The following is a 27,676-nucleotide window of genomic DNA, read 5'->3' as shown; positions in this document are numbered from 1 at the left end:
AATGGCCATGTTTAAATAATTCATAAAAAAATAATAAATCCAGAGGAAAGTGGCAAAGGTGCAGAGAAACCTGGCGAAGTACAAAGAAGGGGTCGAGCCCGGTGAGGTTTTCCAAGAGGCTCCCCTCACTGTAGAGTCCTTAATTAGGCCTGCCTGCCTGTTTGGCCCTGGGTTGGTTTTGTTCTTTCAAGAGAGCTGTTGACCTAATCCTACATGAGAACGCACCGAGCAGTAGCTTCTCACAGTTCATGAAAACATTTGTAAATGCTGTTATTTGGGCACGGGGAAAAAAATAATCGGTACCTTCTGACTGAGGGAAACTCATACATTTATAATTGTCTTTTTTATTGTTGAGAAACAACCTTTTAGCTCTACCAATTATGCAAACCAGTTAGACAACATTGTTTAATGTAGGCAACTAAATGCCCAGAAGATCCTTAACTAGAAAAACAAGAGCTTCTGCAAGTTTTAGAGATTCTTCCAACCAGACAATTAATTGAAGTAACTCGACGGTGCCTTTGTGAGGTTTATAGCTCCTGGAACTATTGCTCTGCTTACAGAAGCGTTTTAAATGTTACATCCTTGAAACTTCTAGATCAATTAGTTTGTGATAGAAGGCAATGTCGAGGTCTAAAATTACTTTTTTATGCTGATATATCATTTTCAGTAATAAGCTTTTTCTTTTCTTTTTTTTCTTTCTTTTTTCTTTTTCTTTTCTTTTCTTTTTTTTTTTTTTTTTTTTTTGGTAGAACTAATTAGTAACTCCTGCCCTGGAGAAGCTGCTGCATATTGGTTAGACTTTCACCCCCAAGCTTTGAGAGAACTTCTACCATGTTCCTAATAGCCCCTCCTCAAATGTGGGTGGGTAGCTAGAATAGAAGGGGGAAAAAGTGGCTCAACAGTGCTAGAAGGAAATGAGTTAGGTTTCTCTATTCTGTTACACCTGCTACACGTGGCAAGGTTTTAGAACCTGTGCTGTTCAAATACCCATTGCTTCAACTATTCTCTATGCCCATTTTAGTTTCTCTTTTAAAAGTACCCTGGTGTTTCCTCTACCACATAATACCAAATATGCTTCTTGCCCGATGCTTTGTGATTGAGAAAGTGGTCTTCAAAGTTGACATTCAAAAATATCCATCTGGCTCCTTAAATACTACCATGTCTCTTTTGTTTTCCCAAGTCTCAGCCGAGGAGATGCTTGTCACTTAATTGCTGCTGAGGATCACAGATGATGGTTTATAGGTTTAGGCAAATTGTGGGCAGCACTTTGTTAACCAACGGAAGAGCACTCTGGTACTGGATAATTATCCTATGGAGCTCAATTTGCCCTTAACGGCACCTGCCCGACCAGCATCAGGGAGCCTGTTTCAACACAAAAGCTCCTTCTTGTTAATTAACCTGCGTGCACTTGTTACAAATGAAATCTATTTGTTTCCAGTTAATACATTTGCTGCTACTTTAAACATTCATTTATTATTATGCTTGTTAAGTGAAAAGTGGAGAAGAATGGTTTGGATGACTTCATCAGTATGCACTGAGCTTTAAGAGATCAGCAAATCAACTAAACATAACTGTCAGTTATGTTATGTGTTCAGTGGGCCCCCAAATCTGCTTGAGAAAGAAGAGGTGCTCTCAACCATGAAAACAAGATAGGGGCGATTGAGAAGTCAGGCATCCACGATAGTAATCAGTGAATTTTCATTAGAGGAGAATTTTCCTAAATTTAAATGCAATTCGTGCAAAGCTTGGTTCCATTTCTCCATCTACATCAAGACTATTTTGTGTCTGGCTGGATAAAAAACTGGATGCATGCAAACAGATATGTCTTGATTTTCCCTTCAGTTGGCTTCAACCAAATGAAATGATGAGCCAAAATTAAGAGGAATTTGCTTAGTTGCTTTTAAGCAAAAGTAATTTGAGAATCATAAGGAAATTCAGATGCATACCATAATATGTCAGAAGTATGGTAACTGAAAAAGCAATAGAAACAAACATGCATTCATCTAGCAGTTTTACATAAAATCTAGAATAAAATAGTGATTCTTGAAAGGCTGTCAAAATTGTCACTTAAAATTTTGGCGATCTATAATCGATTTTAGTTATTTGTTATTGTTCTCCAAAACTCATGTTGGAAAATTTCCTAAAACACATTTTTCTCAAAGTAAGAATAACTTACCTTACAAATTATTTAAAGAGGTGAAAAAATAATATTCTATGCCAATGTAAGGAAGGACTTTTAATTTTTATTTGGATGAAATATTGGAGTGCCATGCCTTTAAAATTTGCCCCTGAAAATATTTTCTTTCTGCTTTTGTTGCATCAAAAATCATGGTTATGTGACTTCAATTAGGTTCTCTTAACTGCATACGGAGTTCAAAGAACACTTGAATATTGATGGAAGAACATTCCCACAGCCACCAATCAATTACTTTGATTCTTCTGTTTTAAAATTGGTCCAATAATGCGTTTTAGAATAGGTCAATACTGCCTGCTATATAGAGTAATATGTCTAATTTGTTTCTATTCATCATGATCATGTAGTTAAGAACAATATGCTTAAAATCCCCAGTTGTCACTGGGAAGAATGATATGTAAAATTGACAAAAGAATTTATAAAATTGCTGTACGGGTATAATGTTTTGAAGAAATGGAAACACATCTCTGCATCCTTTTTTTCCCACGGACAAGCAATACTCTGGATATATTGTTCATTTGCATTAACTTGATGGGCAGCACACCTGAACGCCCACATTCTCTGCCTACCAACTCCAAAGAGACCATTCTCTCTGCCCGGAAGGAATGCTTTCTTGCTGCCCGCCTGCAGCATCCTTCAGAAAAATTAGAGAAGAAATGCCTTGCATTCACATCTTACCAAATCACTTCTCTTCTCAATAGGAATTCCTCATTAGCAGCACAGGCAAATACTTAGGAGTACCTACCCATGGCAAGTGCTGTGGAGATGGTACCAGGACTATAATAACATCCACTACCATGATACTGTATTTTAAGTTCTGCTATCACCAGTTCGGGATGGTTATCAGGGGACAACAAGAAGGGGAAACATGAAAGTTCACCCTCTGGCTAACGTCCTCTGGGTACCTCACCCATTAAGAGAATGTAAGTTCATTACGTAACATATGAAACAAAAAATACTGACCTGGGACTCAGGAAACCTCTCTTTGTGTTGCCTTTGTGAAGTAAGAAGCATCCGTGTGCCTGAGTTTATTCATCAATTCCTTCTTATGTAGCACAACTGGAGAAACAAGGAGAAAACCCCAACAGGCTGTTTTCCTTTGCAGGACTGGTATATGTTGAAATCTCAGGGGGGATGCTTAACTCCTAGAACACTAGGGCTGTGTTTAGTGTGCTATAATCAATATGAAATACCGCATCGTTCTATCATTAAGTGGGTATTTGGAAAAAGTCGTTACATCCTTAGGCATTGCTATAGTGCTAGGAAAGAACTTAAAAACTCATAGTGATCACTTACCTGAAGTCTTATATCATCTATTGTCTTTATCATTCTGATTAACCACACGTATACTGCTCTGAACTACTATGCACAACTACATTTATCTACTAACATCATAAATATTGCAAATATATGTTACTTATGCACATGTCTGGTTAGTCATCAGTAGAAATAAACTATATGGATCCAGCGCTCACTATAAACCAAGTTGTCGTTGTCTGCTATTTATAAGACGATTATAACACTTAAGTCCTCACGCCTTTGATTAATATTCTTGTTACTGATTTAAGCCTAGTTGAGTATTCACACTCATTAGGCTCTTTTGGGTAGATACCCATAACTTCTAATAGAAGTAGGTGAGGTCTAAAATTCTTTCCACCCTCAAAACTGTGCTACCTAATGGTGTGTTACAATAAAAGCAATTGTGAGACATATTCTGCAACACATGTATCTATCAGTAAGCAGGGACAAGACAAAGACACATAATCTGCTCTGTAAAAACATTATTTTATAACTTATTATGTAGATAAATGTGTGCTTACCAATTTAAGCCATACACATTGTGCCTTTTACCCAGTGGAGTGGATAGAATGTGTTACAGGATTCAGGTGGAAGATGAAGGAGAGTTCACCATGAATGGCCGTGGAGAAATGCAACACAAAAGAAGACAAACTTGACGAGACTCCTCAGAAAAGGCAGGTCTTAGATGAATGGAGTGGGGCCAAGGACGTCCTAAGCAGGAAAGAACCACCAAAAGTTCAAAGGTGGAAACCCTGCAGTCAGGCTCACATATTTATGGGATCGCACTTTTCCTAAATCCAGCTGTCAAAGTTGGAACAACATTTTGAACAAGAGGAACATTACCATCAAATTATAGGTATCTTAGCAGCCATACCACCAGAATTAATCTATTCTAATAGGCCACTCAGGCATAAAGATTGTGGATTTTCTATTTTTTATAGGCAACTTGACTTTCAGTTAGAATATTTTATAACCTATTCCCTAAAATATGAAGGGCTGTGAAAACACTACCTGTAATCCCGTTAGCTGTGCAGTGTGTTATTACTGCTAACAGTGCCAAGAGAATAACGGTCTTTCCTGTGTTCATTCATTCATTCATTCATCCATTCATTCAGCCATCTGGATTAAGCACCCACCATGTGTCCAGCCCTGTGCTAAGTTGTAAGCAGTTTCAGTGAGTTGAGAGAAATGTTGCTTAGTATTCTTTACCACCTAGTGACTATGATAACATTAGTTGACTAAGGCAACTGTCCAAAGCTATGACCAGGGAGTGATGGGTGATGGTGGCGGGAAGGAGGACATAGCAGAGAGCATTACCTGACTGAAGCACTAACCCCTACTGAGACCATCACCTGCAAAAATTCTTAGCTGTTTTCCCATTGGTAATCTGGAAGGCTAAGGTTACTTTTAAGAATGACTAGAGTCCAGCCTTGTTTGGACAATTTCCAAAAAGCAGGCTTACCTAGAACTCTCAAACTGATTTTAAATGGGGTTCTGGGGCACCTGGGTGGCTCAGTTGGTTGGGGGTCTGACTTTGGCTCAGGTCATGATCTTGGGGGGTCCTGGGATCGAGCCCCACATGTAGCCCCACATTGAGCTCCATGCTCAGCAGGGAATCTATTTCCCCTTTCCCTCCCCCCTCTGCCACTTCCCCCTCTCATGCTCTCTCTGTCTCTCTCTCAAATAAATAAAATTCTTTAAAAAAAATATATAATATAATAAAATAAAATGGGGTTCCAGTGTACAAAGTAGGAGGCCAAATGGTAACTCCATCTGTACACATTATTTGCTCTCATTTTCCACAGGCATCCAGAGAATTGACAAGAATTGCCAGTTGTTCTCCTGTCAGCACCATAAGGAAGTTGAGCTTCCAGGCTTCGAGTTACTTTGCCGGGGCAACCCTATGCCCAGATTTGCCTGGGACAGTCCAGGTGTGTCAGTTCTCCAAGTGCGTAATTATTAATAGCACCTAATTTCCTTCTTTAAAATGTCCCATCGACACAATAAATCATGTGGTCAATTAATACTAGCTGACTTCAGCCTTGAATAATAGGGCTCTAAATCCACCAACAATTTGGGAAAGAAGACTTCTGATAGGTTAAAATCCTTCCAACCAAAGAAAACCACTAGAGGGTTTTCCTGAGCTAGTTACATGATACTAAAAAGGTTTGGTCAATACAACCAGACAGCTGATAAGTCAGGGACAAAATCACTGTGGCCTGGGGGTCCAGGACACAGACTCAAGCCAGGCAGCCAGATTCACAGCCCAGTTCTGCCACTTGCTGCCTATATGACCTTATCCTCACTCAGTTTCCCCACTGCAGAGCAGGGAGGCTACGAGGCTATCTATCTCACAAGATTGCAATGAGGATTATATTAATTAATATATGTAGAGTGCCTAGAACAGTGCCTGGCACACTGTTGGTCACGTAGTAAGGGTTTGCTCTCATACTGTGTCATCCAAAAAGGTAGGCATGGGAGTGCAGATACCTCTTCAAGATGCTGATTTCATTTCCTTTGGATATGCCCAGAATATGGCATTACTGGATCATAAGGTAGTTCCATTTTCAATTTTTTGAGGAAGCCCCCACACTGTGAGGCACAATGGCTGCGTCAATTTATCTTCCCATCAACAACACACATGGGTTCCCTTTTCTCCACATCCTCACCAACATTTATTATTGTTTCTTTTGTTTTCCACACCGTATTATCTTTCATTAAGTATAAAGACTTCCAGTCAGGTCACCTAGAGACCACTTTACCCGCTGCTCTGTTTGGCCGCCAGTCTCTTGTCTCTCTCCTCCACAATGGTGAGGCAGATACCATTTCCACAGGGAAGAGCACTCCATGGTTTGTGGCCTCTGCCAATTACAAAAACGCTGGATGCCATTGGCATCTATTGTGTGAACCACATCAAAAGAACCAGTGTGTGTGTCTCTCTCTGTCGGTAATCAGACCAGTTCTTCCCAGGTTTGCACCTCTGGTCACCATACACAGATTACCTGTGTCAAACTTGATGAAATCAGTCATCTTTCTAGCCTCCAAATCAATCTGAGTGGTGTCATTGACCTTGATGAAGGGATCAGAATAGCAGATGGTGTGACCATCATGGGTCACCAGGTGAGGGATTCCTTTTGTCCCCACAAAAGTCTTTCTCACTCTGCACAACTTATACTGGCCTCCTCAGGTGTAATCTAGTGGACAGCAAAGCGACCCTTGGTGTCACGATCAGACAGAAATTCTCCCTGGTCTTGCCAATGCTGATGACATCCATCAAACCAGCAGAGTAGGTTAAATCAGTTCAGACCTCGCCATCAATCTTAATAAAATGCTGCATACAGATATTCTTTTTTTTTTTAAAGATTTTATTTATTTATTTGAGACAGAGAGAATGAGAGCACATGAGAGGGGGGAGGGTCAGAGGCAGAAGCAGGCTCCCTGCCGAGCAGGGAGCCCGATGCGGGACTCGATCCAGGGACTCCAGGATCATGACCTGAGCCGAAGGCAGTCGCTTAACCAACTGAGCCACCCAGGCGCCCTGCATACAGATATTCTTGACTTCATCTCCTTAAGTCTTTTCTTTAGGGAAATGGTGATAGGGAGACATCCTCTCAGTTTAGGGGGGCCGGTAGATGGACAAGGGGCAAACACACCAGCAGCCAATGCTTTGGAGCTGCTACACACGTAGATGCTCCTTGGGACCCGGAGCTATAGCTGCGCTATGTTGGGGTCCTAGGATCGAGCCCCACTGTGATCCTTTGTCTTTTGCTTATAGCCATTCTAACAGGTGTGAGGTGCATTTCCCTGATTAGCAGTGTTGAGCACCTTTTCAAATACTGGTCATTTATGTCTTCTTTTGAGAAATGTCTATTCAGGTCCTTTGCCCATTTTCCAATGAGGTTACTTGGTTTTTTTGCTATTGAGGTTGTACATTCCCTGCAGCATTATTCAAAATAGCCAAGATATGGAAACAACTGAAATGCCCATTGACAGATGAACAGATAAAGAAAATGTGGTCTGTACATACAATGGAATATTATTTAGCCTTAAAAATTCAGGAAGTCCTGTCATTTGCCACAACAAATGGAGGACATCCTGCTAAGTGAAATAAGCCAGATGCAGGAAGACAAATACTACATGATCTTACTCACATGTGGAATATGAAGTAGTCAAAGTCATAGAAGCAGAGAGTAGAATGGCGGTTGCCAGGAGCTGCGGGGAGGGTGAAATGGGGAGATTCTGATCAAAGAAAACAAAGTTTCAGTTATGCAAGATGAGTAAGTTCTGGAGATCTGCTGTACAGCATGGTTACTGCAGTTTAAAAAACTGTACTGTATACTTGAATTTTGCTAAAGAGGATAGATCTTTAGAGTTCTCAACCTATACACACAACACTAAAAGAAAGCGAGAAAAGAAACTGGTAGCTCTGTGAGGTGATGGATATGTCAGTCAGCCTGATGGTGGTAACCATTTCACAATGGGAATGTTTGTCACGACACCAAGTTGTACACCTCAAATGTATACAATTTTTATTTGTCAATGGTACCTAAGTAGACTTTAAAAAAAGGTAGGCCCAGATGAGTTAACAGATCTTGTATAGATGGGGCCTTAACTGAGAAATGTCAACCCCTAACTCAATAGACTATAAAGCAAATTTAATCATCTTTGAAACCAAGGGCAAGTTGCTATAAAACTTTAATTAAGATGTTTGGGATATAGGGACACCTGGGTGGCTCAGTCAGTTAAGCGTCTGCCTTCGGCTCAGGTCATGATCCCAGAGTCCTGGGATCGAGCCCCGCATCGGGCTCCCTGCTCAGCGGGGAGCCTGCTTCTCCCTCTCCCTCTGCCGCTCCCCCTGCTTGTGCTGCTTTCTCTCTGACAAATAAATAAATAAAATCTTTAAAAAAAAGATATTTGGGATATATATTAAAATAAAAACAAAATTTTTATTTACGATAACACTTTGAGTGTATTTGAAGTGAAACCTTTTATCTCACTGACCCTACAGAAATATTACTATTTCCATTTTATTACTCTCAAGATATAAAGCATGCTGGTATCAATATATTATAGTATCTGAAAATTTTTTATCTTCTAATATCATAATATTCAAAGCTCCCCCATTGAATATAAACTCTATTATGTCTCCCCAGCCCTGGGTAAAAGGTATCATATATATTTTTGATTTGGATATGCCTCCAAACCAGATAAATGTCACTGTAGACATCAGAGGCAGTATACGTTTATCTCAAAAAAGAATCACTGATAATAATAAGGTCCATTAAATTGGTAATACTTGACTCTTGCCTCTTGAACTGGGATTAGGCTATCAGTTCCCAAAGTAAATACCTTGATAGAATGATCACGATGGAATTTAGAAATTAAATTCAAAAGACTATGTTAATGTAGCATAAATGGGAACATGAGAAAATATCAAAGTTGAAGTTTTTGTTGGAAGATGAATTTGAAATGATCTCTTATGCATATGCAACTTTTAATACATACTCTCTGAGGTACATTTACACTCACATTTAGAAGTCTAATTAGTAATAAAAAGGAAAGAGTTCATAATGATAGCACCCTTCTCTTAGGGTCCCTATTATAGATTCTGAAAACAAATTCATTAATACCTTAATATATGTGGTGTCATCTTCTGCACTTAAATACTTTAGCCCAAAAGATGTAAGCTGCCCCCCCTCCCTTTTTTCTTTGCATTTAATCTGTAAATTTGAAGCCTGGGGATCTTGTTACTTTCAAAGTCAGACTTTTGACTTTTTCTTCCTGTAAAGTAAAAGATTTGGGGGGAGAAAAGTAGCCACCGTGCTTTGAAATACGTGCTTTTTCTAATATGTGCTGTTTCTTGAAAAGGCTAACAGGCATTTGGATAGTGAACCATCAAAAACACCACTTCTGAGGCTTCTCTTTTAGGCTATTATGTGTAGAATGCCTCTTAACCCTTGAGGCAACTCAACAATTGAGTTAAGGAGATTTTCATGTATCGGTTTTGCCTGTCACATGGTTGACTTAACTTCAGGATATACTTTGCAGCTGAAGGTTCATTTCCCTCCATTTGTTAAGTGGCTAATTATAAAGGTTCACAAAAGAATTGACACAAGGGAAAGAGAGGGGCCTGGCTTCTCTCAGCAGCCCCAAGAGGCCTGTATAAGTGTCATTTGTAAAAACAGAGCACAAATTAAGCAATGGCCATAATAAGCTGCCAGGAGCTGGGGTATAATGAAAGGGGAATTCTTATGTCGATGCAAAGCAGGCACTAAACTGCTGGGATTTTTTTTTTTTTTTACATTGACAACTAACTCCTAATATAAGTCATCCTGTTTAATTGTCTACGGCAAAAAATAAAATTTTAAAGCTGAGTTGACCATAACAAGCTAAATAAAAGGACAATTTTATCCCAGCAGCTGGGATTTGCAGGTTTATTTTCTCTCTGTGATATACTGAAAATACTTCTGAATACCAATAAAAATTGGTTTTATTTCCTGAATACACATGTATTTTAAATAAAGTTATTAGAACTAATGACCAGAAACAAGAGTGTGACATGACACATCTGTATTAAGAAACAAACATTTTCCATCAAATAATAATCGGCTTTCCTCTTTACACCCAGTACCATGAATTCTAAATACCAGTCTTTTTAACGTGTGAAAAAGCATAAACAACAAAGAAAACTCCCTTTCCTTAGGAGTGTGATAGCTAATGAAACAGACTGGAAATTGCTACATCGTTTCTACCTTTCATCAAAACATCCCTGTGCATAGTATTCGCATCATTATGTAAGACATTTGCAAATATGTATAATGCTTTTGCCTATGGGAAAACTCTTCTGCTCTAATGTATTCCTGAAAGATGAATGAACAATTCTTGAGGTATGATAAAAAGATTCAGAGGGTTGGATAGAGCAATGATATTAAAGCCACAAGCTCATCATTTAAATTTTTTTAAAAATGTCAACGGCTAACACTGCAGGTCTCTGTTTTACTTATTTTTTTTTTTCTCCGCAAACTCACCACCTCTTTTCCAATTCCTTCTCTGATCCAAGATCAGCAACCCCCAAGTTGCTGGAGGCTGCCTGCTTTGATACTTCACCGGGGATCCTGTGAAGCCAGAAGTGTTCTCTGGCTTCTGATCTCTGATCTGGATTTTTGCCTGATTTGAGATTTTCAGTAGCATCCAAAACAATTGTGGAAACTGGGGCATCACCAGATATCCATCTCATTACCAGTTGAATTTAGTAATCTGACCAGGAGCTGACGCTTAGGGCATATGTGCATTCCACTGAGACTGGAATTGTAAAAATGTGAAACGAGTCTTCATCAGATTTTTTAAAGCAAAGGGAGGGGTGACAACAGGACTAACAGACTAGAGGAAGTCAGAACATTAATGCCAGCAGAGCTGGAGTCACGACACAGGTGAGCCCCTGAGAGGTTCTGCCCTTGGAGACATCAGGTATCCGACGGGTGCAAAGCCAAAAAGATATGATTGGGCTAAAGGTCTGTGTATACAGTCGTTGAATTTCCCAAGAAGACTTGAGTTTTATTTTCTGAGCAAAACTGAGTGGAAAGTCTCCAGAATTCTAGTACAATGGGTACACAAGGGGTCAGGCTCAAGGTGTAGGGCTGAAAACAGTGATTTGATTGAGAGAAGCAGGTTCAGAGAGTCTTTACCACCAATCAGAAAAAAAGAAAAATGGAAGGACTCTTCTTTGGGGAAACTGAACTAACTTTAAAGAGAGCTTTTGATAAAAAGGTCACCTTGCTTCCTGATGAGTCCACAGCGAAATCCATCAGTGGAGAAGTCCCATCCACACACAGGGAGCCTCTGATTTGCCTTTAATGCTTCATTCATAAACATTGACAGACAATAGGGGATCATCAGGCATTTGAGTAAAGCCTCCAATATGAAGAAGAGGATAAAAATAATCATACAAACAAAGGAATCCAGAGCAGACAATGCAGAGTACAGAAGAAATTTTAAAAAATAATAATATCCTGGGAGAGTCAAGAAAAGATATTATGTTCATAAAACAAGAACTGAATGCTTTGAAAAAGAACAGAGAACAAGAAAGAGCTCTTATAAATGAAGACTAGGAAAGCCAAAATAAAAATGTAATAGAAAGGCTGATAAACACAAGAAAATTTCCCAGAATATATGTCAAAAAGACAAAGAAATGGAAAGTGGTAGAATAAAAAAGAAAGTAGCCAATTGAGAAGATATAATGTTTTATTAATAAAAGGTCTAGAGAGAATAGAGGGAATGGAGGAGAGGAAATTACCTAAAAAATAACACAAGAAAAGCATTCAGAACTGAGGGCATTTGTCCTCAGGTTATAAGAATATTGTTAAGTACCCAGCCCAACAAATGAAAGAAACAAAACAAAACAACAACAACAACAAAATAAACCAAGGTATATCAGCATGAATTTTCACAACATTAAGGACAAACACAAAATCTTATGTCTTAAATTCAAGAAAGAAAGAAGGAAAGGAAAAAAACAAGGAGAAATAGATTAAGAAAAAGACAAAAGACAAAGCAATAGATCACATATAAAGAACACAGAATCAGAATGACATCAGATTTCTCAGAAGCAACATTGGAAACTAGAAGAAATGAAAAAAAATTGCTTTCAAAACTCTGTCAAATGACTTTAAACCCCAAATTTTATATTATGAACATTCTTAAATGGGTCCGAGAGTAGAATAAATATATATTTAGACACACCAGGACTCCCAAAATTTTACCTACCATCAGCCATTTTTAGGAACCTACTGGAAATTATAATCCAGAAAAAGTAAGAAATGAATCAAGAGAAGAGATCCAGAATATAAACACTCAAATGCTAGAGTGAAAAAAAAAAAAGTCCTGGTTTGTTTGGAATGCTCTTGGTTTAGCCCAATTGTTTTGGCATAATTATTAATAGCACTCCTTTTATTCTCGAAGGTGTCCTAGCTATTTCTAAAAGGTGGATATCTAATTTCACATTTTATGACATTTCAAGACTTTTAACCAAATTTCTCCATTTTGATTCAATGTCAAAAACCATGATGCAAACAGTGGCTTAATTTACATACAATCTGAAAAATAGATCAGAAAATACACACGATTATCTTGAAGCTATGAAATAATTATGAGTAAACCTCTCATTAGCAGATGCAGCTTTCCTCCAAGTAAAGTTAGTAATTAAACAAAAGAATATAAAAAAATAAGGTTCCAACACTCATAAATTTCACTGCGATGTTTTACCCATTTTTGCTACTCATATAGGTCAATAGAAAATGCTTACCAAAGATTACTTTCACAATAAAAGGCATCTGTAAGGGTGATCATGAGATGCTAGCACATGAACCCCAATGATGTAATCTTCAAATTCTTCAATTTACTGTCAGTTGTCTTTACAGTTACCATGTGGATCCCTTTATTTGAAGCCTAAAAAAGGAAAATGTCTAAAGTGTATACATGTTTTTAAAGATGGGCCAAACAGAAAAATTAACTAGGTCAGAGATTGCCCTACCCTGGGCATTGTGCTAAGTGCTATCCCTGCACGCGGGGGATGGTTATATTCATGGGCTTCAGAAAGTCCAGTGCTCGGACTAGCTGTGTGACTTTGGGGATATTTACACAATCCCTCTATGCCCTTAGTTTCCTCATCCATGAAGGACACAAAACCTCACAATTTGGTGTGCTTCCGATCAAAACGTTTTTCTGTTTACATTTTGTTATACGGATATTTTCCAAATACGGTTGCCTTACTAAGCCTTTGTTGGAGTTGTCTTAATAATGTAAGTTAGGTCTTCGTTCCCCCAAATACTGGAGGATGCTATACTGCATAGTTTAAATTATGAGTGCATAGTGCGCCATTCCCCTAGCCAACAGAAATGAATATAGAAGGGAAGATACCTATGTGACTGTCAGCCACACTTCCCTTTCCTTTTGACCTGGAAGAATGAACAAGCAAGCATAAAAAACTGGTCAAAGACCTCACTAGGCTGCTTGGGGAAGCCTTGGAGTCCAGGTCTTTTTCTGGTAGAGTAACCAAGAAGCCAAGAAGGTAGAGGATAGAAGAAGGTGAAGTATCTCACCTGTCCCATTATGATTTACAGCTGGTACCCGTTTTCCCGAAGCCATGACGAGAGGTTGTATGGTCAACAGGAACACAGAGTCATGCAACCAGATAATAGGTGCATGTTGACAAGTTTCTTTTCAAAGATGAAATGATAACTCACTTTCTAAATACTTATCAACATCTTAAAAATGTATAAGCTATGTGATAATTTAAACATAACTGTGCTGACACCATTTATTTTAAGACTTAAGGATAAAAATATATGGTTTGTTGTTTTCTTTTTTTCTTCCTTTTTATATACATGAAGCAAGTGATGATTAAAGAATTGAAGTTTTCTGGTGAATGAAACAGCCAGACCACTTTTCATGACAAAGTTGGTAATTAGAAGGCCAATTTAATGGTGAATCAGGCAGAAATATTCAAACCATGACAAATGACTTTAATAATGCAGCTTGCAATGCTTGAACAGAAATAAATTTCACTTCCTCAAACTCTCGCCTTTGCTGCCTGCCTGGAAGATAGAACTGTCCAGGAGGTATTTTGTACCCTTTATTCAGTAAAGCTTTTACTAGATTTTAAGCGACCAAATAGCTTGCAAATGCAAAACATCATTCAACTTCTTATGATTTTTTTTTTCCTGAAGGTAGACCGTGTTCAGAATTCTGAGTAAGTCAAGATTTATTTTTCTTCTGTTCTGCTTAGCCCTGCAATAGTGTTTTATTGTTGCCACTCTGACTTGAGGTATTAAAGGGAGCTACATTGGCCTCAAAATTGAAAGCTAATTTTGGTGTTTGTCATAAGTTTGTTAAGACCACATGCATTCCACAGTTTGAAAAATTTCATTATTCTGTCCATGCTGGGGCTTCGTAATTGGATAGTAAGGATGTTCAAAGACTAATTTAGTGAATTGCACAATATTTTAAATGGAATTATGCAGGTTTATGGGTCCTTAGGGGATTCAGCTAGGAGCCTCTCGAGAAAATCTGTTTATCAGTAAATGATATTAGCAGCTTTCACCTAGCTTTTGTCTTCATTAAATTGCTGCTCCCCCAATTGAGGGTCACATCTGAGGCCTGCTTTGATAATTTGTCATTATTGTCTTGTTTATTGGAGCATAAAGTTGATACAGGCCAGGCTGTGCTGTTTATACACAATGTGCAAAGAAGTTTCTATTAACAATTCCACCAGTGCTACATCAAAGTGGAATTTTTCAGGGTTCAAGAAAGGGGATCATTTGTCGCATTCTAATTTCCTCTAAAACTCTCTGAGTACATGCCATGCCCCCTTCTCTCATATGTATAACCATAATGGCCTTGCTAGAGCCAATCCTCTGCAGACTTTTTAAAAAATCCATTCTTATCTTTAAAAAATAAGGTTGAAAGTTGGAATTCTTTCTATAATATCGAGCCATCATGCAAAACCCAATCCATGCCACAGACATCCCTTAAAATATGGCATTCACCCATAGTGACCATTAACTATTGATCTTAAGAGACTTGGGGTTGTAGATGAACTATTAAGATTGTTAAGAGCCACACTATTTATTGTAGCACAGGCCCGCATACTTTCCGTTGCACTTGCAAGTTCTCAGCCGGGCGATGGAAGGGGCATTCCTTGAAAGCTTGGTCATGGCGTATTTGAACATATCATTGAGTACATTTAAAATCAGTTGGCTTCTGACTATGCTTTACAACGTGGTTTGCCGTGAGGTGTTCTTGGCCAGTGATGATGTGGGATCTGGAACTGGGGAACAGGGCAAGTAGACTCCATTTTTCAATCAGGTCTGTAAATCAAAGCATTTTTTTTGCTGGGCAATTTGCCCATCTCGTGACCGCCTCTGCTTCTGCTTAGCAGAATCATTTGGTGGCCCCTGGTCTTCCCTCTAGATTATCTGGGGCTTGTTCGGCCCACTGGTGACATCTTCCATTCCTCCCCCACCATCTTCCGTTCCTCCACCTTCCCTTCGCAGTCCCTGTGCCCCCAGGAGCAATACTGTTTGTGTCTCTACAAGAGACGGGGCCTAGCAGGAAGGAATGCAACACCATACTTTTGTGGTGCAGCCCTGGAGAAAGGACCTCCCGGGCCTCCGCAACACAAAGGGCAAATTCTCCCTTGGAGTGCACCCAGGTTAGTAGCAGTGCCCACAGGTTTTGTCATACACACCCAGCATTCCCGTGGCCTGAACTGCCTTTGGCCCCACCCGCCCTGGGAGGGAGGTTGAGAGAGCCAGTTCTCATCCGGGGACCTAACTATATCCTACCTAATGTGCACCGGGGTTTGGGGGATGGAAGGAAGGAAAAGATCAACCCCTCAAAGATAAAGACAAGTAGAAATAGTACGTTCCACCCTCTTAAAGGCTCAGAATGGTTGCTCAGGACTTCCTTATGGAAGTTCTCAGGCCAGGAGCCTAGCCAACCTCATTTTTATATACTATTACCTAGCACATCCACGGCTTTCAAAGATTTATGGTTATTATCGCCATCCACTCACCCACATAATCACCAGCCTTTCACTTTAAAATGGTTAAAAATTGTTTCATGGATTGCAGATCATTAATGTAAATTAGACTATTTCTATATTTGATTTCTTAATTTTTAACAGGAAAAAAAAAGCTCTCACACATTTACTTTTTTTTTTTTTTTTTTTTTACTTGAGAATTTTAAATGACTCTCCAGACACCTCTTTCAATAACTCTTACCCTCCAAAGCTAGGCTGCCTTTTAATTTCACTTTAAAATAGCTACATTGGGACCATAATATGATTAGAACTAATGAATATTGTGGAGAGAAGCAAGAAAAATTTTATTTAAAATCTTTAAAAAGTATAAATACTTCATGTGAGTAAGGACCTGTGGTTTACCCCGGCCCGGCCAAGGACTCAATTTTGATTCCGAGGATCAATCATCTGAGTTCATCAGGTCTCACCTTGCTGCTCTGCTCCAAAGGATCATGACTCCAAAGGCTTCCTCACTGGATGGTAGGAAGCAATTGTGTTAAAATAAGTTACCATCTCATAATAATAATGATAATAGTAAAATTGTCCAAGTGAAAAGATAATAGAAACTACTTTTATATTGGGTCTAATAAAATCTTGCTTGTTTTCATGTTAAGGAGCTCTGGACAGAGAAGCATTAGCAGGATGCCACCAAATAGACATTATATAAAATGGCCAACTTAGTGAATATTTGGATTTTACCTAAAAAGTTCATTCTTTAGAAAGAGTTCTTTAGTCTTGACTAGTTTCTTTCCTTTAAACTGATTTCTCAAGCTTAATGCAGGCTTTGGAATTTGCTTAGTAGTCTCTGAAATTTAAGATGGTTTTATCAGAAAGACTTGGATGTCAAAATCCATACTGCTTAAGGAAGTTGAAATGAACTGTTGTTGACAAAACATAGTTCCACCTTCCTAAGACCTTTGCGACCCTTAGCAACTCCTCCATCCATTGTAACTTTCCCACCGTGCTGGTCTTTCTCTTAAGGCTTGGGCACACTTGCCATTGCTATGAGACAAGAGGCACTTTTTTATAACCTAAGCAGGTTGAGTCTGATGTCTTCATAAGACATTTAAGAATACTTGGTGAGTTATTTCGAATAGAGACAGCTAAAACTGTCTTCATAAAATCAGCATGGTTCGTCCTGCTTGCAGTTTTGAGAGACAATGGCATGGAAGAGACCTGAACACCATCATTATCTAGCACCCCAGGCTAATTTTGATTCTGCAGCCTTGGGCAAGTGTCCTCACGACTTGGCTTTATTGACTTTGCTGTGGAATGATGGTGTGGAGGAGAGGCTTTGGCTTGCTGAGCATTCATCATGACAGCCTGTGGGCACCTCAGGAGGTCAGAAAAGAGGAGAGCCACTATTTTCTCCACTGGTCAGACTGGACAGATGTGCTCAGCTCCGGCACAGTCCAGAGATCAAAGCTGGGATTCCAGTGCGTGGCTGGAAGCATAGAGCTTTGTAGGAAGACTCTAGCCTAAAGGGAAGACTAGAAATAGGCTTGTCAGCAGAAACAAACTAAGCTATGTTCATTTTTCTTCTTCTAGCTTTCTTATTCTTATTTTCTGCTTAGGCTTGAGCTTATTTAATTCTGCTATGGAATTTTAAAAGCTAGGCATTTCTTTGGCAGTTCTCATATTTGGTGAGAAATGATGAATATACAAAATGCTTTTGGCTTTAAAAGCATTAGATCTTTGGAAGTGGCAGTATATATTGATAGACAGAATCCCGAATTTGGGGCAAAGAAGATATAAAAGTTCTATTCCTTGACCTGTAAAACAGAAAACTCGTTCCTACCCCCATTGTCTTAAGGCTCATTGCAACTGAAGGACTTATCCATCGCTGTCTTGAATAGCAAACAAAAAAGTTTTGGAGAAAAGAGAGTTATATTCAACTACCAAGCAAAAATAAAACAACACTATGATTTAGTTATGAAATTCAGAAATACAGACATTTCTGCTTAAACACAAATAAACACAGCTTTTTAGAATTACTTGCCCATTGATACGTTCATGTTTTGAAATGTGATTTTACTTAATTAGGAAAGAAATGTATATTTGCAGACATGGTTTTATCTATGGTTTTGGTTGTGAATATGTATCAGCTTGATTTTCAGAAAACTGACCTTTGAAAAATTTATCTCCATAAGTGCACCGGAGCCCTAGAATATAGGGTCTTTATTCCCTAAAGAAGCAGAAAATGCATCAATGAATTTCTCTCTTCCTCTCTGAATCAGTTAGCACTTTAAAATTTTGTACTTTTTTTTTTAGTTGGGAATTTATTTGTATTCTTGTTAATGTGAAGATATTAGGGACTTTTGTTACAAGTCCATCAATGTGGTGTGCTGAGGGCTAGAAGCAGGGGCAGGGAGATAAAGGAAAGGTGAGAAACAGAAAACATGGACAAAAAAAGAGACCAAGGATTATAAGATGGCTGATAATGTGAAAAGAAGTTCAAAAAAATAAGTAAAATAATGGATGGATAAGTAAATAACAAAGCAGGTTTTATTGCTCTATTGAACATTTTTGATTATGTAACTTTTGAAGTTATTCATGTTAGCCTAAAAATCATGAGGAACTGCAGTTCATGTGCATTTTTGTCTATACCCAGATCAACCACATTCATGAGCATTCGGATTGGTCACAGATCTGTCTGGTCCTAGAGCAAGAGGAGGTCTTGTTAAGCATTCCCCAGAGAGAAGAGGTCTTTCTGGGGGCTCCCCATGCTCTCTCCTGCAGGGTGAAGAGCCATCTCAACAGGATCCCCCCCACACCGCCCCCATCATAGTTTCCCCCTCCCACGAGTTTCCCCTCCACGCCTGCTCACAATTCCCGGGAGCTGCTTTGTTACAAAAAGAAGGAAAATCCCAAGACTGTCATGCTCTCCCCCAACTTTCACAGTGGTGGGAGCATCTCTTAAAATCTTGTCACCCCTGAAAGCTGACCAGGCAATCTGTGGGCGGGAAGGGGGGGGGTAGTAATGCCTTTTCCCTCCCTTGAATTTCTGTACACTTGGTGGGGATGTTTCCAAAACGACTCCCTAGAGGCAGCTCCCTCTGAAGTGTTGCTTCTGTGTATTGCTGCCATACAAACGATATTTATGTTTTTATAGTAGGTTCACTGAGCGAGGCATTGCAGATATTTCTCAGGACAGCATGTGTCTGAAACTGAGCAAATTAAAGATTTGGCAAAGTATGCTCCATGGAACAATGCTCTCCCAGACTCCTCCCAGATCAAAAGAAATATTTGGACAAAGAATTTTGATAAATGCTGCATACTCTCTCTCCCTCTTGGGTAGCTGCAATGCACGTTAGTAGATCGAAGCTCTGAGAAAACCTGTAGGAAGGACCCATTTCACTGTATTGAACCCAGTTTCCCAATCAACTTAACATCCCTTTTCGGGGTAGCACCCATGTAGGTGCTCTATCACTGGTTGGGGGTGGAGGGGGGTGGAGGGCATACCCTTTGGCAAAGACTGGCGGACGTACTCCAGAAATGAAAGGGACTAACATCTGATGGAATAGTGCAGCAAACAAGGGCCAAGACCAAACAGGAATGATAAGAGGTATGATCATTCCATTTTTCCAATCCCACTGAACAACCCACTCACCATCTATTCAGAGTTGGTCAACAGAAAAAGTTGATATCCCTAACAGTACTGCCTAGAAACACGGGGGCAATATTAGCAACCACAATTAAACCGAAATATGCTTTTGAACTGTCTGCCTTTGTAAGCCGAAAAGCCACTAGAATTTGCCTTGGCTACTTAATCTTTAGGTCAGGCAGTAGAATTTATTATTATCATCATTTCTAATACCCAAATTACTATTCATATTTTCAAAGCCAGTAATGAAAGATGTTTCTGAAGTTGTCAGGTGGACTAGTCGTACGGTGAATTCCAAATTGATCTTAGTCTTAGGGTTCATATTCCATGCTTCAGTTTCTTCAAAAAATAAATTATAAAAGTGCAACCTCCAAATCAATGAGATGACATATCAATTAAAAAAAAAATTCAAGTCCTCCTGGCTAGGGGGACTCATCTGGCAGCTGTTTTCTAAATCGTATGGAGAAATGACCATAACAGTCACACCTTCCATGAACCACCCCCCCAGCATGTTGGAGAGGTTGCCAGCAAACATAGATAGGTTTAGTCCTGCATTACAGCTGAAGACTCGACCATGCAATGACTTTGGATTTTCTTTCTTTTTACAAGCTACCTTGCCTAGTGAAATTGGACAATTTATCACACAATGGCCTGCAGCAAATTTAGTATATGCAAGTGATTAGTTTGTGTCTTCCCCAAGCAGCTTTGATGCAGTTGGGTGAGAGTGGCAGCCGACACAGAAGGTCACTTATAACACAAATTCTCTAGGGAACCACTAATGGGCTATTGACCCTTTCCCACTTTAGGTCGATGTGTCATATTTGATTCTGGTTTCTTGAGATGTAATTTCCAAGTGGTGATGGCTCTAAGTCTACACAAGATGGGTTGTCCTTTCAAGTTTTAAGCATGGCATTATTCACACCATGAATGGCAGGTGCCAGTTGATTGGATTGGAGATAATTTTACCATTTCCATCTAGCCCCAAGGCAAAGCAAAAAATACACTATTGACAACATTGGTTAAGTTAATAACCAAGTGTAAATTATATCTTCACTTTCATATTAAACATCCTTCCCTCTCTCCCCCTTAGCCTATTTCCATGAGGTTTGGGAAACCAAGTCAACATTTTTGTTATGGTGTGTCAGTGGGTCTATTATTCAAAGAAAATTTAATGAGTTCTTTCTTTCTTTTTTTTTTGTTTGCCAACTAATGACTTTTAATGCATTGACATCAAAAAAATCTATGAAGGATGGAAAACTATTTCAGATAAAACGTTAGGTTCAGTCAACAATCCCTAATGGAAGGAAATCGGTGCAGATAATCAGAAATGTCAAATGGGCCAGTGGGCCTTATTTTTTTATTTAAAATGTGACTTTTTTTTTGTCCCTAATAGAATTCCCTTTATGCATTCCATTAAAGTTGCTAGGTGGTCGAAAAGCATAGTCAAACCAACACATTATCCATGTATATCGTTTTCTGTGATGGTAGAGGAGAGACCAAAGAACACTCTGAGAGGTGGGAGGAAGCCAGCGTGGTGATGAAATGCCTTTCTTGGCTCAACTGTACACTGGCAATTCAGGAACTGTTGTTGCGGAAGGGTGGGGGCTTTGTGAGGTGGGATAGTGGAAGTAGAGGAAAGTAAGAGCTGGAGAACTACAGGAGGAAGAAGACACAGTGGGTGGAAGGAAGGCCTCTCGGTCCAAAAAGGGTGCAGTTGCTCCTTGTTCCTCACCCTGTGCTGCTTGCAGCAGAGGCATCAAAAAAGCAGATTTCTCTCACGCTCAGGTGTGTACCCCACAGCTGTGGAAGCGTGAGCACAGACACAAGGGCGTGGATGGGGTAAAACAGCAACAGGAGATGGAAATCAAAAGTATCCTTGAGTTTTAAAGACCTCAGGCCACGGTAGTAGGTTTAGAAAGCAGGTATATAACAAGCTCTCAATTTCTGGTGGCAGCAAACTTAGTTTGAAATCATCGATTTAGAAAGAGGGAGGTTTTAGCTCTCCAAGACCCACTAAATTACTGAGCCAGGCCAATTTATGATCTTCCGTGTGTTGCTGCAAAGAAAATTCTCCCTGCAGGTAAACTGTCTATCTCGAGCCAGAGTTATTAGAAGCAATTTTATGAGTGGGATCATTAATTATGACCTATGAAATTTTAATAGGTACCTTCTTCGGGTCTTCTGTAGAAGCTGAGATCAAAGTGGCTCCAAACCATTGACACAAACTTGGTCATCAGGAAGTCTGGCAAGCTTGCAAGGATTTGGGATCTCTATATTCTTTTATTTTCTTTGCTGATGTTTTGTGAAAGGCATATACATACATACACACGGACATGCGTACATACATATACACACACACACCTACGTACACAAGCATATATTGAGGCTTCCACAGATGCCTATTTAATCCTGGTGGTCGTAACAGACCTCATTTTTAAAATGTATTTGTATTTTTTAAGGGTACCACTTTTCTTTTTTATATTATAGTTAAGAAAAGGTGTGGTGTACTTGAAAAAAAAATGAACATGAAATAACGTACATTTATCCCAGGTCTCTCATGTAACAGCAATATGCCCATGGGCGGCTGACTTAACTGAGCTGGGCTTCCGTGTCTTACTCGTGTGAGCCGCTGGTGTGGCATGTGAGTTGGTTGGAAAACAGAGCTACATGTTTATTAACATGTTTGTCTTTCAAATCTAAAATTCCATGGAAACATGTTTCTCTAGATTCCAGGAAAATGGGGATAATAAGGGTGCCTGTCTTCCAGGCTTGCTGTAAAGACAGAATAAGTTAATCCTTGTAAACCACCTCAAAGGGTACCTAGCACACAGTACACATCCCACAGGTGTTCATTCTTCTCTTATCATCTTTATTATCTTTGCTACATGGCAGGGAACAAAGGCATTTACAAAGAAAAGCCGCTTCAAAATTCTCTAAAAGTGGAATAAGCAAAATCAAAGACCCATCATCCGGTGCATTGGGTGTTCCTAAAGCTCTAGAGTGACTAATAGATGCTGTGGCTGTTACACGTGTGTAAGAGCTTGCTCCCAGCCCCCCCCCCCCATTAATACTTTTTTTTTTTTTTTGCTCTGCACACACGGAGAATAAAAGCTCTCCAAGTAATGAGAAAGAAAAGGGAAGGAGAAGAAGAAAAGGGAAGGGAAGGAAAACGAAGGAAAAGAGAAAATCAGGTGCTCCTCTTAGTGCCCCATTAAAATTGACTGGAGGATCTAAGGTCTTAGGGGAGAAATCAAAATCATGGGACTCACCTGTCTAGTTCTCCATGAGACCAGGCTGGTCGGATGAATAGTCAAACAGATCACTCTCTTCTATATATGACAGAAACAAGCAAAAATGACTTTGCTATTTATGTCATTCCTGAGTCTAGCTTAGAAAATGGTACTGCTGTCTATCTAGAAGTTTTCTATGCTTAACTCTTGTTAAAATTACAAATTACTCTCAAAACCCATTAGCTGTCTGGTTAAAATTATTTTTGTTTTTTAATGAATAGCTTACGGGTCAAAGCGTTGCTTTGTGATTAGCTCTCATGTCTCAGCAGCGTTATCAGTGGATGACTAGTATATCCTGTTAGATTGGGCTTTCCTTGGTAGTCTAGCTCAAATCAGAGCTGTACCAGTGCCATCATGTTCAATCCCTGTCTTCTCTAGACCCTTCCACCGGCATTGCCAATGGCCTCCGTCTGCGGGTCCCTTGAGTTCCACGGTCATCCTGCTCTGGTCAGAAGGTCAGTGCCAGTCTCAGCCCACAGTGGCAATTTAGGGGTCCTGCTGCCCTCAACCTCATCTCTGTTATTCCTTCCCTGATTTCCTCACCTTCCACCTAGACCACCGACTGGATTTCTGCCTTCATTTCCCTCCAGTTGCAGCTGGAACGAGAACTCTGGTTCCACTCCCTGAGCGACATGGATGAATCTCTCATCCCAGGCAGGAACTGAGCTGATGCTGAGTGGATCCAGCAGCCACCTGGCAGACTTTGAAATCACCTGCTCCCAGACGACAAGAACCTTGTCCAGGCATTTGCATCTGGCCTTATCCAGCTATACTTCCGGGCTCAAGAATGCCCCCCTGTTTGCAAGGATCAGTCTCTAAAACCAGTTTCATTTCTCCAAACTCTTTTCTTATCTTGCCCAGGCTCCTCCTCACACCAGTCAGGGCCACTGACACCTCTGTAGGCTCCTGAGTCAGATAAGTAAGGCTATTACTTCTCTCAACCTTTGCTCCTTCTCCACACTATCTTAATTACCACCAGCAGGGATTAGGACGCCACTACTTGAGCTCTCTTTCCTTTCTGCAAGGCTGACATAGAAGCTTTCAAGAACTCACTGTTCTCCATCCACACCTCCTTCTGTTTATGATCACAGTCACTCTTTGGTCATACCCAGGGTCATTCTTACTCTGGATGATGCTTTTATGACCCTGTTCCATATCCCTCACAGCCTCTTGGAAATGCACTCCAGGGAAGATGGGATGTCAAGTAGGTGACAAGTAAGGGCAGTTCGCTGATTTCTTGGATGAATTGAATCAGTGAATATTCAGGGATGATATTTTATAGCTGTCTCTATTTTCATGTAGAGGAAGGGTCTTTGGCTTGCTTACCTTGCAGGCTATTGAGTGGACCAAATGAGATTAAGTACATAAAACCACTTGTCAACTCTCAAGTGCCATACGGACACAGTTACTCAATACTGTTGAGCGATATCCATTCATTACTACTTTTAGTTTCCAATATGGTATTGGATTTATTTATTCTGCTTATGTAGTAGACACAAATTTCTCAGAATATAGACGTGCATAAAAAGAGACTGTAACTTTCTATTTCTAAAACTCAATCTAATCTCTGCTTTGAGGTTTATTCCACCAGGTAACAGAGTACTTAATTTTCATCAAACTCTGTTCCATTGGTGTTTTCTGACATTTCAGGATTTCCCCTACTCCATTCTCCCCAGGCCCCATTTACATTCTGGGGAACTCCTATGATAGCTAGGCTGCAGAGAAAGAAGGTAGGAGAGAGACTCGTGGTTTTCAGCTGATATCACCCTTGCTTGGGCACCCACTGCTGGTGCTGAGTTCCCATCAGCGTCCAGTGCACCTTGCCTCTTCTTCTTCCAGCCCATAGGCCCTCTCTCCAGCACTTGCTTCCTCTTTTGGAGTCACAAGAAGCATTTGGGTTCCCTCCACTCAGCACTGCTAGAGATTTGAGAAACTGACCTTGTGTGCTGAAAACACACCACATCACTCTTTCCACAACCCTAGAGTTCCACAAGACGGGGCCAAACAGGCTAAATCTTTGCTTTTCTGACTCACTGCCATCTCCACAGCCCAAGGAAATTTTTAACAAGAGTGAGATGAGCTTACAGAAAGCTCATCCAGTAGTTTTCCCAAGTCTATTGTTTGGCTAATTGAAACTCTGGCTCTCATATTCCAATGCTCAAGATTTTGAGCCTAAAATTCCTTCCTCAACCAGTAGCTTCTGTTAAAACTTACAAAACTCTATCTGAAGAGCTAATGCTTTCTTGCTCCTTTTCTCAAAGCAGTTTGCTCCAGATGTTGCCTGCAATGAGGGAACGAGTCCTAAGGTAAAAAGAAATGTTCTGTATCTAGATTGTGTGGGAATGACATAGACGTCTGTATTTTCAAAACTCATTGAACTCTGTACTTAACATACATGCATTTTCTTATATGTAAATTATTCCTCAATCAAGTTGATTAAAAATATTTAGATAAATGTGTGCATACATACACACACACACACACTCACACACAGGACAGTATTGAAATATTACACCCATTACACCAATCAGTTTTGCCTTCTTTCCCTATAAGGACATCCTAACTGTACTGTAGAGATTAAAATGTGTGTTTTCCAATTTGAAGATATTTTTTTCCTTATGACATTCCTTTAATTCTTGATCTTTTGTACTTTGACACTACATCATATTTACTCTCCTCATTCCCCATTTTTCCTTTCCATAATTTGGATTTTTTTGGCTTATTCCAGCTACTTTATTTTTTCTCTGTATATGAAATACATGTTGCTGTGGTTTGTTCCATAGACGTTTGTGCTGAGCTGAGTGAATGACAGCATACTCCAGGGACTACTCAGATATTCCAAACATAATGATTAAGATCATTGGACTGAAGATCCCTAACCCCACACAGACATCGGACGTTTTATATGGCATGACTGTTTCTCCATTTTGATACCTTTCCCCCCCCCCATAAAAATTTATTAATAACCCATATTTTTGCAAGTCATTAACAAAATGTTAAAAAATAATTTTTTGGCCCCCAATGACTTGACGGCCAAGAACATGAAGCAAAAAGGGTCTATATTTCTGGTTTGTTATAGAAGAGTTGAATATTTATGTGTGGTCATGAATGAAATGAAGGATTCTTAGGTTCTTTTTTTTTTTAAATGTTCCTGAGACATTTTTATTTGAGTATTTATAAAATGACAAAAATGTCACAGTCTCATAAACCACCTGCTTATCACCTCTGGGGCCCCAAGTCTAAGATACACCTCCTCTTTCCAGCACTTTTTTCCAATAAATAATTTGTCATGATGATCTTGTTCTGTCTGGGGGGCACTTTGTCTAAGTCATCTCAATGCTCTTATGTTACTCTACATAACATAGTAAAAGGAATCAAGTTGGTTGAATATCAGCAAAGATCAAGACTGCAAGATTTCTTGTGATCGTTTCTATGCACTCAGTCATCAGGCATGTTGATTTCAAAAGACGATGGTAAAGTATCAATCCCAGACTCAATTCAAAACTATGGCTATGTGTTGCTTTGGGCTTGGGGCCCATCTTTTTATGATTCAAAAAAGAAGACCACCTCTAGGAGAATACACACACATTTCAAAGAACTGATGTCCTTTTGCAAATATGATGCTATTGTTTGCATTCCTGTATGGCTAGAGGCCTTTCCACACTATGCATTAATGGCCTTAGTTCTTTTGTTGACTGTTTCCGTTGGTTTTTACAACCCAAACTCTGAGACTCCTTTAGGAAAGTAGCTTCCCTTCTTCACACAGCATCTGCTATAACGGCTACTCTTTCCACTGCTCTGATTGTCCAGCATCTCTTGTGCTGCTAAGTAATTACAACAAGCAGCTCCAGTTTTCCCCCATTCATCATCTGAGTATTAAATTCCCTTTGACTGCTCCTTTTCCGGAAAACATGCTGCTTCTGTCAGACGCTCAAAAGAGATATGAGGTCATTATTGATTTCTAAGTGATCGGAAGGAATTTTTAAAAAAAAAGAAGAAAAAGAAGAAATTTTCCCCCCAGTTTTATTGAGAAATAATTGACATACATCGCTGTATATGTTAAGGCTTACAGCATGATGGTTTGATCGATGTATATTGTAAAACGATTATTGCAGTTGGATCAGTTAATATCCAACATCTCCCACAAATACAATACAAAGAAAAGAAAGCAGAAAAGAAAAAAAAAATTCTCTATCTACTCTTTTTTTTTTTTTAAAGATTTTATTTATTTGACAGAGAGAGAGACAGTGAGAGAGGGAACACAAGCAGGGGGAGTGGGAGAGGGAGAAGCAGGCTTCCCGCTGAGCAGGGAACCTGATGTGGGGCTCGATCCCAGGACCCCGGGATCATGACCTGAGCCGAAGGCAGCCGCTTAACTGACTGAGCCACCCAGGTGCCCTCGATCTACTCTTAATACCACAATTTTAAGTTGGGTGAAATTGTATCAATGTTAAAAATATCAAGAAATATCACTGAGGGCACCTGGGTGGCTCAGTTGGTTAAGCGACTGCCTTCAGCTCAGGTCATGATCCTGGAGTCCCGGGATCGAGTCCCACATCGGGCTCCCTGCTCAGCAGGGAGTCTGCTTCTCCCTCTGACCCTCCTCTCTCTCATGCTCTCTGTTTCTCATTCTCTCTCTCGCAAATAAATAAAATCTTAAAAAAAAAAAAAAGAAATATCACTGAAAAATATATTTCCTTTTTATGTATAAT

General features: G+C 39.7%; 1 pseudogene; it reads right to left on the bottom strand.

The window, feature by feature from the left end:
* Positions 1-6,251: 6,251 nt before the first annotated feature.
* On the bottom strand, positions 6,252-13,636 carry LOC110587670 (annotated as a pseudogene).
* Positions 13,637-27,676: the final 14,040 nt, after the last annotated feature.

The sequence above is a fragment of the Neomonachus schauinslandi genome, chromosome 3 (genome assembly GCF_002201575.2).
Source record: "Neomonachus schauinslandi chromosome 3, ASM220157v2, whole genome shotgun sequence".
NCBI lineage: Eukaryota > Metazoa > Chordata > Mammalia > Carnivora > Phocidae > Neomonachus > Neomonachus schauinslandi.
Note: the sequence above shows the minus strand (reverse complement) of the source record. Positions and strands in the feature narration are given on the sequence as shown.